Here is an 11726-nt window from a genome sequence, read left to right on the forward strand (position 1 = left end):
TAATCCATTCTGGCACCGTATGGCTTTTGATTGGAGTATTTAGTCCATTTACATTCAGAGTAATTATTGATAGATATGTATTTGGTGCCATTTTATTACTTGGTTTGTCATTGTTTCTGCAGATATTCTCTATTCCTTTCTAGTCTTTGTAACTTTTGGTATTCCTTTCCCACTCAAAGAGTCCCCTTTAATATTTCTTGCAGGGCTGGTTTAGTGGTCATGGACTCCTTTAGTTTTTGTTTGTCTGGGAAACCCTTTATCTCTCTTTCTGAAGAATAGATTTACTGGATAGTGTATGCTTGGCTGTATATTTTTCTGATTCAGCACATTAAATATATCATGCCACTCCCTTCTTGCCTGCCAAGTTTCTGTGGAGATATCTGCTACTAACCGTATTTGTCTTCCCTTGTAAGTTAAGGACTACTTTTGTCTTGGTTCTTTAGGATTTTTCTTTATTTTTATATTTTGCAAATTTAACTACAATATGTCTTAGTGTTGGCCCACTTTTGTTGATTTTGATGGGAGTCCTCTGTGCCTACGGGATTTGCATGTCTGTTTGCTTTCCCAGATTAGAGAAGTTTTCAGCTATAATTTCCTCAAGTAAACCTTCTGCCCCCTTTTCCATCTCTTCCTCTTCTGGGGCTCCTATGGTATGAATGTATGGAGTTACTGAGTACCCTGGGTCTACATTCATGATCTAATATTTTTCTTTCCCTGTTCTTTTCAGCTTCATTATTTTCCATAATTTTATCTTCTACATCACTTATTCATTCCTCTGCTTTTTCCATCCTTGTGGTCATTACACCAGTCAGTTTCAAATCTTCGTTGTTGCATTTTTCACCTTGGCCTGCCTAGTTTTTACGTCTCAGAAGTCTGCAGTAAGGGACTCCCTAATGTCTTCTTTGCTTTTCTCAAGCCCAGCTAGTATCCTTATGATTACTGCTTTTAATTCTGGATCGGGCATATACTTATATCTGTTTCAATCAGATCCCTGGCTGTGGCCTTTTCTTGTCTGGGATGAATTTCTCCATCTTGGCATTTTGTCTAGGTCTCTGTCTTCTTCTTTGTGTTAGGAAAGCCTGTTTATGTTTCCTGTTCCTGAGAGTAATGGCTTTATAAAGAAGAGGTCATATATTCCCCCGGGGCCTGGCACTCCAGGAAGTGTCTCTGGTGTATGCTGTGTGCACTCTGCTGCTGTGTTTTGGCTGCTCTTTCCCTCAGGTCAGTCCTCCACAGAGCTTCTCCTTGCCTGAAGTTGGGAGTGTTTTAGGACCTTGGCCAGAGTGTGGCAAGTTTCAACTAGGTGTGCTCTGGTCTGCTTGTTAAAAGAAACCTGATGCTGTTTCCACTAAAGCTGAAGCTTTGCAGAACTCTATGGTCAGTAGATGTGGTGCATGTGGAGGTGTTTGTGCTGGTCTTCTGAGGCAGGGGCCTGTTGCACTGGTTCTCAGGCACACTTACCAGAGAAAAGCAGCACCTGCAGAATGCAAGGGGACAGGGTTTGGTGTAAGCAGATTAGGCCGCCAGTATTGGTAGTTGTGCTGCTTACTGAAGTTAGTTTATGCTGAAGGGTGGGGGAGAGAAATGGCACCAGCCCCCTTCCACTCCCCAGAAAGGGGAGTTTGTGACCAACACTGCCTGGGAGGCCCTTCCAGAAGAGGGAACAACCTCCACTTGTGTGTCTCAGGTGTGCCTCACATCCCTGTTTCCACCCTGTCTGTGTCTGGGCCCTCTGCCCACACAGTAATGCAGTGCACCTGTGTTCTATCCCAGGCAGGCTGGCTGAGTTTTAAAACTCCAAGTTTTAGGGACCCGATGTGGTGCGGACCTATGCTGGTCCTCTGTGGGAGGATCTCACCACTCTCAGGCTGGTGCAGGCTTATCCCAGAAGGGCAGTTTCCACCAAAGCACAGGGGCATGGAGTTTGGAGTAAAGTGCAGCAAAGAGCCAGTGTCCACGTTAGGTGTCCTCAGCAGGTGTCTCTGCACCTATCCTGAGGGGTGGGGGAGCGAAATGGTGCCCACTGGCTCTTTTGTTCCCAGAGAGCCGATGCTTCCTCTCCCAGATGCACTCTCAGAAGAGGGGACCATCTCTCCCAGTGCATCCCAGGGAACCCTCAGATCGGGCTGTCCACTACGAGGCTATCTGCCCTCCTTCTCCACAGGAGCACTGCAGTGCCCTCCAGGCTCCACGCCGGCCACACCACAGACCTCTAAAACTCTAGTCTTTGAGCCCTGCTGGTTGTAGAATCTCACAAAAATCAGCCCCTCTCATTTTCCCAGTCAATGGCTTTGGGGAAGTGTTTTCCTTGTGCAATCTGCTGTGCGCTCCTCTCTCTCTCTCTCTCTCTCACCTCTCTCCATGAACAGGGCTCCCTCCCCTCTGCAACCTCTTCAATCCACTTCTCCCCCAAACCACATCTCCATACCTCCTACCTTCCACGATGTGGCTTCTTCTCTCCCTGTAGTTGTGCAGTTTGTTATTTCAGTCCTCAGGTTGATTTCTTGGGTGTTCAGAACGATGAGGTATTTATCTAGCTGTGTTCAAGGAAAAAGGCAAGCCTAGGCTCTTCCTACTACTCTGCCATCTTAGCTCCTCAGTTTTATGTTGTAAACAATAAGAACTCAACTGACTAATTTAACAGATTGAAGTGAAGGAGAAATTGTCTTTCAGGATCTTCTAGGTGGCCTAAAAATTAAATTTACATAAGGCAGATCAACAGGAGAAAAAAAAAAAACACCCAAATTTTATTACATACGCACAGAGGCTCAATTATGAAATTGAGACCTGAAGAAGTGACCGAGGCAGCCAGTTTGTCTACCTTTTAGACAAAGAGACAATAAATCTGTGAAGAACTGACAGGACAAAGAAAACTTTGGGAGCTTCAATTAGTAAGGAATTCTAAACAGAATTTGGGTGTGGGAGTAAGTTAGTAAAAAGTAACAAGGATTGTTTACACAACTTTCTCAGCTCTAAGTTTCCCATTTCTGGTGATAAGGATGACTCATTACCTCCTTGTACAGGGAGGGTATCAGTCGCATGGGAAATTCATTTCTTGCTTTCAGGGGGGCAGAGGAGGGTCTGAGTGTCCTGGTTGTACTGGCTGTCTCTTAAGTATGAGAAATGAGATGATTCATTTTCAGAAATACCAAATGAAAGCTGTGCTGTCTAGTTAACAATAGGTTTACAACGTATTGCAAATACCTACCAACCCTCCCCCCACAATGGAGTCCCACACCCTTAGACACTTCCGGGTTCTCCTTCCCCTCTCCATTCCAGGGACTTTTTTTTTTGCGAGCTTTGCGATGAGCATGCGCCAAAGAACTGAAGTCTCTGCAACACCTCAAGGAACGTACATGTGTTCCAATCTGAATACTTTTTGCCTTACGGGGCATGGATGACATCCGGGACATCCGGGCAAGGCTGTAACCTCTGCAGTGCTCCGCTAATGAGGGACGGGGCGGGGGGGACTTGCACACTAAGCGACAAATTGTCTGCTGTAACTGCCCCGCATGTGCCTGTCCATCAGACACCTGCTCTTGTGAAAGCATTGATTAAAGCCTCCCTTGACTGCGCTCTGCGTCTCCCCATCCCTCCTTTGGGTCAGTGGGCTTATTTCTCACATTAAGTAAATTTATTTAAAATAATCAATATGCCAAAGTGGCACGTCTGAAGGCAGTCTGTCCTTGGTCCCTAAAAGGCCAAATTGGCTTTACTGAATGATTCATGAATTGGACAACATCCCATTGAGCAAATGAAAGAGAGCTCCATCAAGCTACAGAAGAGGGAAGGCTTTTAAAGGTGGGGGTGGGGTGGAGAGGAAGGCAATTATTAGCAAGTAATGCATTATTTTAGGTAAGGTCCTCCTCGTAAGGGGAATGGACGGGGTCTATCAGTAAACTCCCTAGTGCTGTAGTGCTGACCAAGAAGTTCCATGTTGACTGGCTAAAGGTTACATTGGTGGTGATTGGGGATCGAAACTGCAGTTAAGTTAGTGTTAAGTCTTGGCTTGCTGACGTGGGGTCTTAATATAAGTGACTCCATTTGGGGCCTGTGGTTTTCTTTTTAACGGTATGATCAGTCCTATCATTTCTTACCTTTCTATTTCCCACTGGCCACCTTCCCTGGCTCCTTGCACCCAGGCCTCTTTGGTATCGTCACCCCCGAACCCACCAGACGGGGCCCCCGTATAGGGCTTTTGCCCTGGCTGTTCATCCTCCAGTTGATGAGGTTTGAAGTGTTGGGGTTCGGAGCCATCAGCCAAGAAAGAATTCTTGACATGTCTTTGGGGCAAAAAGGTGGTTTTATTAAAGCACAGGGACAGGACTCCTGGGTAAAAAGAGCTTCCCACAGATTGTGAGGAGTGACTGATTAAATATGGGGGAAATGGGGGGAGGTAAAGTCCAGGGAAGTTTCCAAAAGGGTTTTCATATGCTAAAGAAGACTCATGGGATCCAGGATCCTGGAGGCCTAGCTATTGTTGAGCTAAAGTTGCTTTTCCCTCTGGCAAAGCATTAACATTAAGACACAGGGAGTTCCTGGAGAAACGGTCTACTTTGCCTCTGTCAAGTAATGGGCTGCAGGTTATAAGGAAATTTAACTTTATCTACCATTTCCTTCTTGCCTTTGTTCCCCACCTCACAGTGGCTAATCCAGCATCTCGGTGGCTTCTTCACTTACAAGTCATTTTCTCATTGCGGCCTTCCCTCATCTCCTCAGCCACACTTCCTGTCCTTCTCTCCTTATTACCTAATATACTGTGAATGTAGCTGTCGCCTCAGAGAACTGTAAACTCTCCATAAAGGCAGGGTGTTTTGTTGTTACCCCTCGAATCTCCTGTGTGTGGGATCATATATGTCTTGAATGACTAAATCTACCCCAAGCCTAGGGCAGATGGTAACTACCCTCTTTTCTGTCACTCGTTTGTGCATGCGTGCCTGTGTGTGTGTAGTTCTATGTAGCTTGATCACGTGGTATGTTCGGGTAACAGCACTATAACCAAGATATAGGACCGATGCATCACAAGCATCCCTCACACCACCTCTTATAGCCACATCCTTTCTCCATAACCAGGATTCCTTTTTAAGAAAAATGTAACATAAGACTGTGGAAATGTAGCTGGCATGCAGGGGTGCAAGAGCAACTGACTCTGGGGAGTCCCAAACTGACCAGGTGCAGCCACTCACCATTGACAAAACCCAAAGGCACAGAGACAAGTGGTGGTGAAGTAAGAGAGGAATTTATTTCCAAGAGGCTGACACCCGGAAGACCACAGACTAATGGCTCAAAGGCTGTCTCCGAAGTGCCAAAAATATTTCCAGACTTATATAAGGAAATGTGGGGCAAAGGTCAGTGGTACGTGCAGGTGGGCAGTGAAGGTCTGGTGGATCTTTGTCTTGGAGTCAATGACATGGGGTCTTGCTGGCTCAGGAAACCCCTTATTGCCTGAGGGAGTACTTTCGGTTCCCATCTGGGGGTGCTTTGCCCTCAGGGTCTTTTTCCAGAGTGAAGAGAAAGCTGGAAAGAAGAACTTAATCAATTAGAAAGTTTGAGTTCAGGGGTGGTTGGGTGGCTCAATCAGCTGAGCATCCAACTCTTGATTTATGCTCAGGTCATGATCTCATGGTTCATGGGTCCGAGCCCTACATTGGGCTCCATGCTGGCAGTGGGGAGCCTGCTTGAGATTCTCTCTCTGCCCCTCCTCATTCATGCTTGAGCTCTCTCTCTTCCTCTCTCAAAATAACTAAATAAACCTTTTTTTTTTCAAAGAAAGTTTGAGTTCAAAATGGAAGTAATGAAAGTCCTCTTTCAGAAGGAGATCCATGGTGTATTGTGGTTTTCTTCTTTCTTTTCTTTTCTTTTCTTTTCTTTTCTTTTCTTTTCTTTCTTTCTTTCTTTCTTTCTTTCTTTCTTTCTTTCTTTCTTCCTTTTGTTGTTGTTCTTTTTTTGTGATGTCAACCGTAGGACCATTTTACTATAAACCCTTGATGGGCAGTGTAACTCTGGGGACACGCCATACTTCCCTCCTCTCACACTTCACGAAGCATTATGACTACAGGCATATATTCCCACTGGGGGAATATTCCCACGATCCTTGTATTGTTGAGTGAAAAAGTAAGTTGCAGAAAATGTTTTTTGGAGAAGGGAAACTGTATACACATTTATATGAGCATATGAAGCTTTCAATTCACTTTCTCATACCCTAATTCAAAGGCTCCCTCTGAAAGTCTGGTTTAGAGAACTGACCCGTGAGACTTGCCAATTTTCCCATCTATCAACGGGTCACACATTCCACGTTCATCAATCCAAGTCATTCCTCCTGAATTCCTTACTGTAATCTCAACTCTCCTCATGTACACATAAACAAAAGATTTACAAGGCAAGCAGAGGCATATTATGAAAGCCATCTTGTCAGCACCCACTTCTCACTTATTTTTACAACCAGACATGGTGTTCAGAAGGGGAATCCCTGCTATGCTGATGTGTCATTGGAGGCCCAGGGAACACACACAGGTCATCTGTGGCAGTGCCATTGTGATAGATTGAAATGACAATCTTCTCAGACTGAGGGGAAAAAAGATTTGTACAATGAGAAAGACATGTTCCAGAAACTTCTAGGTTGGTATTTTTTAGTAATAACTCCTAAGGCTTTACTCATCAGAGCCACAAAGTGAAGGGAATAATAATTCTTCAGCCATTTCAGCCACTAAAGTTTTTACTACTAGTATAATACAGAGATAGCCTCTTTGCTGATTAAAAATATTACGTTTTGTGTTTTGTCACTAATCTCCCTAGAACTGACCTTTGGTGATATGCTGTGTGCAAGCTATCCAATTGCTTTCCTTCCATATATAGGTATCTGTGATATTGTGAATTTTAATAAGAAATATATATACACGGTTAATTCCCATTTCTGGCACAGAGCTCCTAAAACCCTTAGAATTTCCTAAGAGAGTGATAAATGTGTCTTTTGTTATGGCAATGAGGTGACTTTTGTAAAGTAGCTAGGATGGTTGCCAAGAGAACAAATCATGTTAGTGGTTTAGAACTTTTAACCCCACCCCCAATCTCCTTGGGAGGGAAGAGGGGGTTTGAGCTTGAGTCAATCACTAATGGTCAGTGATTTGACCAATCATGCCTCTATAATAAAACCTCCATAAAAACCCAAAAGGACTGGGTTTGGAGAGTTTCCAGGCTGGTGAACCAGAATCATGGGCCACTGAGCCCAAGCGCATAAGCTCCTTGGTTGGGAATCTCACCCTATGTGTTTCTTTATCTAGCTATTAATTAATATCCTTCGATATCCTTTGTAACAAACCAGTAATCTAGTGAGTAAATGGGTTTCCTGATTTCTGTGAGGCTTTCTAGCAAATTAATTGAACCCAAAGAAGGGGTTGTGGTAATCTATGATTTATAGACAGCCAATCGGTCAGAAGCAAGGGTAACAACCTGGATTTGGGATTTCAGTCTGAAGTGGAGGGCAGTCTTATGGGACTAAGCTCTTAACCTGTGGAATCTGATGCTATCTCAAGGTAGATAGTGTCAGAATTGAGTTGAATTGTAAGACACCCAGCTGTGTCTGAGAATTGCTTTGTGGTGTGGAGACCACCCCTCACATTGGAATTTGTACTAGAATCATTAACACCCTCCTATCCTAGCTTCCTGCACTGCATTGTGCAACCTTTGTCCAACCTTTCAGCAGTTCTTGATTGCAGATAGAGTTTCCTCATACACGTGGGTCTGGGTCTGTTTATGTATCACTATTCTGCTATTGTTCTATATTTCTGTCCCTGCACCAACATCACATGGTGATGAATACTATAGCATTATAAAAAGTCTTGCTGTGTAGTAGGGAAAGTTCTTATAATTCATCCTTCCTCAAGAGTGTTTAATTTTTCTTGTACTTTTCAGGCCCATACATTTTTAAAGAAAAAGTTTGAAAAGTTCCACATAAAAAGGGGCAGGGCATATTTTGGTTGGCATTACACTGACTATATACCAGGTTGGGGGGAGAAATAACATCTTTAATATTGATTTTGCCAATCCCTGAACATGTAATATTTTTCAGTTTAATTAGCTTTTTTTTCAAGTTTTCATAATTTTCTCTATAAAAGTCCTGTCCATTTCTTGTTAGATTCAATTCCTCAAGTATGCATTTCATACACTTTCAAGCACAGAGGTTGATGTGGGGCTTGAACTCATGGACCTGAGCCTGGAGTCAGACGCCCAACCGACTGAGCCACCCAGATGCCCCTTTCTTTATTTTTTTAATGTTTATTTATTTTTGAGAGAGACAGAATGTGAGCGGGGTAGAGGTAGAGAAAGAGACAGACAGACAGACAGACAGAAACTGAAGTAGGCTCCAGACTGAGCTGTCAGCACAGAGCCTGACACGGGGGTCAAACTCATGAACTGTGAGATCATGACCTGAGCCGAAGTCGGAAGCTTAACTGACTGAGGCACCCAGGCGCCCCTCAAGAGGAATGTTTTTAGAAGAGGTAGTGGGCAGAATTATTAGTGACCAGAAAAAGATATGTCCAAGTCCTGACATGCCTACCTGTGAAATGTAACTACTTAGAAATCAGGTCTTTACACATATAATTAAAGCTCTCAACATGAGATCATCCTGTTTTTAGGGTGGGCCCTAAATCTAATGACTAGTGTCTTTATAAGAGACAGAAAAGGAGAAGATACAGAGACACACAGAGGGGAAGAACACTATGAAGACCCAGGCAGAGATGGGAGTGATGTGTCTACAAGCCAGGAAGCACCAAGAATTGCTAGAAGCCACCAGAAGCTGGAAGCCACCAGAAGAGAGGCATGGAGAGAGAGCGCTCCTAGAAGGAACCAAAACTGCCAACACCTTGATTTCAGACTCTGGCCTCCAAAACTCTGAGAGAATAAATTTCCACTGTTTTAAGTCACCCAGTTTGTAATAATTGGCCAAAGCAGCCCTAAGAAACTTACACAGAAAATAACATGGGAAACCCGCTTAGTGACGGAGCAATTCGAAAAAATTTCTTAAACAAGTTACAAAAAGCCCTGGCCGCTAAAGAAAAGATTGCTATATTCCTCTATTTGAAATCATCTTCTGGGCCAGGAGGCCCTGTAGCGGCCAGTCAGCTAGGTTTCGAGAAGCCTCTCTGCCTGCCCAGCCCGCCCTCAGGATGCCCAAGAGGAAGGCCAGCTCTGCCAAGGGGGCTGCGAAGGAGGAGTCCAAGAGGAGATGGGGGGAGGTTGTTAGCCAAACCTGCTTCTGCAAAGATGGAAATGAAGCCAAAAAAGGGGGCAGGAAGGGATAAATCTTCAGACAAAAAAGTGCAAGCAAAGAGGAAAAGGGGAGCAAAGGGAAACCAGGCTGAAGTGGCTAACCAAGAAACGAAAGAGACTTACCTGCAGAAAATGGAGAAACTAAAAACGAGATTCCAGCCCCTGATGAAGCAGGAGGGAAAGAAGCTACGTCTGATTAATATTCTACGTACCATGTCTTATCAGTCATCCTGTCCCCCTTCTTGTACAATCCAGAGGAGTACTTTGATCAACTATTTTATAAATGCAAGTTTTTTAGTAGCTCTAGAAACATTTTTTTTTTTTTAATTTTTTTTTTCAACGTTTTTTATTTATTTTTGGGACAGAGAGAGACAGAGCATGAATGGGGGAGAGGCAGAGAGAGAGGGAGACGCAGAATCGGAAACAGGCTCCAGGCTCCGAGCCATCAGCCCAGAGCCTGACGCGGGGCTCGAACTCACGGACCGCGAGATCGTGACCTGGCTGAAGTCGGACGCTTAACCGACTGCGCCACCCAGGCGCCCCTCTAGAAACATTTTTAAGGAAAGACACCCACTTCATCTCATTTCTTAAGTGTCAATGCTTTTTTTAAAGAGGTGAAATCATGTTCTTGTTATTTATTTATTTTTTGGTACAATCAGAAAATATTGGGGTATTGAATATGGGAGGCTTTGACTGCCTTGGGTATCAGCTCAACATTTCACAGATGGGGTAGTTTTTATATTCTACAGTACAAAGCATATTGAATGGCAATTGGGAGTCTGTCATGCATTTAATATGTCTTGAATATTAAAAAAAAAATTGTTTCCTAAAGAAAACCACTCCTTGATCTTGACTCTCCCTGTCAGAATTTTGTAAGTTCTGTAACATCTTGGTTGGTTTTCCTAGTAACTTTGTTAATGTGCTGTGCAGGATTATAAATCTGTGTATGTAGTGTATATGATATTAAATTGTGAATTAATGGGACTTAATAATGTAACAGTGTATCAACATTTGAAGATATTGATACTTGATATACTGTTAAGGAAAATTTGCCTCCAAAGTTTAAGCTGGAAAGTCACTGGAATAACTTAGAAAAGAATCACAACTATATGACTTTTTTAGATTTTTGATATGTATGTTAGGAATTGTGTACAAATTGAGATGTCTTACTGGTCCTCAGCACAACCTATAAAAACTCAATTATGAAAGAAAAAAATCATCATCCTTTGAACATGAAAAAACACTGCCAGAAGAATCTAAGACATGCCACAAAGTAGGAATTATGCAGCAGAGTCAATCAACAAAGTACTTGCTCTAAAATACACTTCTATGAATCTACCAGGAAGTCAAACAACTTAGTAGGGAAATGAACTAAAGTAAGTAAATAAACAAACAACAACAACAAAAAAAGTAGGAAACACAACACAAATGGCTTGTGAGCACATGAAAAGATGGTCAGCATGAAAATCAAAACATACCCCAGATTAGCAAAAAATTTCAAAGTCTGATAACAGCAAGTGTTAGCAAGGAGGTACAGCAACTGGAAATCCTGTACCCTGCTGGAGAATGTAAATTGGGACAATCAAGTTGGAAAGTTGACATTATCTAGCAAAGTTGCAGACATATATACTCTATAACCCAGTAATTTTATTCCAAAGCTGATGTAATCAGGAGACATGAATAAGAATGCCCATAGTAGCTTTGATTAGAATTGTCAAAAATGGAAACAACCCAAAAGTCCATGTGTAACAGAATGGCTAAAAGAGGAATCCTACTGATACAATGAAATACTGCCTACATATATAAACGAATGTGCTGCCACTCTGTGCTTCAACAGGCAAGTAATGACAACAATATGTTCAGTATGATTCCATTTAGATCAATTTACAAAAAGAAAATTCAACTACATTGCTTAGGGAGGAATGTGTAGGTGGTAAAACTATAAATAAGTACAGTAAAACCTTGGATTGCGAGTAACTTGTTTTGTGAGTGTTCCACAAGACAAGAAAACATTTCTAATATATTTTAACTTGATACACAGGCAATGTCTTGCAGTATGAGTATTAGGTGATGCCAAATGTCACATGATCACAACTGAGCCAATGGTTCTTGAAGTTCGCTTTGACATACAAGTGCTTTGGATTACAAGCATGTTTCTGGAGTGAATTATGCTCCCAAACCAAGATTTTACTGTACAAGGAAAAGATGATCACAACCGTCACAATATTGGCCATATGGGAGCAGGTGAGTGGGAGATAATAGGGGGAGAGACAGGGGGAACTTCTAAGGAACAGCAGTGTTCCATTTCTGAACCTGAGTGGTAATATCCAAGCAAATCAGAGCTAGACAGTAAAGTGGTAAAAAAAAAAATGTTACTCAGGACTATTGCAATCGGGGAAGAGATCTCAGTATAGAACCAGCTCAATTCCAAATACAGTGCGTAAAAGTGGGGATTT

The 11726-nt window shown here is 42.8% G+C and overlaps 1 pseudogene; it reads left to right on the plus strand.

Annotated features, from left to right (window-relative positions):
* Positions 1-9167: 9167 nt before the first annotated feature.
* LOC102957933 lies at positions 9168-9470 on the plus strand (annotated as a pseudogene).
* The last annotated feature ends 2256 nt before the right edge of the window (positions 9471-11726 follow it).

This window comes from Panthera tigris, chromosome A1 (genome assembly GCF_018350195.1).
Source record: "Panthera tigris isolate Pti1 chromosome A1, P.tigris_Pti1_mat1.1, whole genome shotgun sequence".
NCBI classification, from domain to species: Eukaryota; Metazoa; Chordata; class Mammalia; order Carnivora; family Felidae; genus Panthera; species Panthera tigris.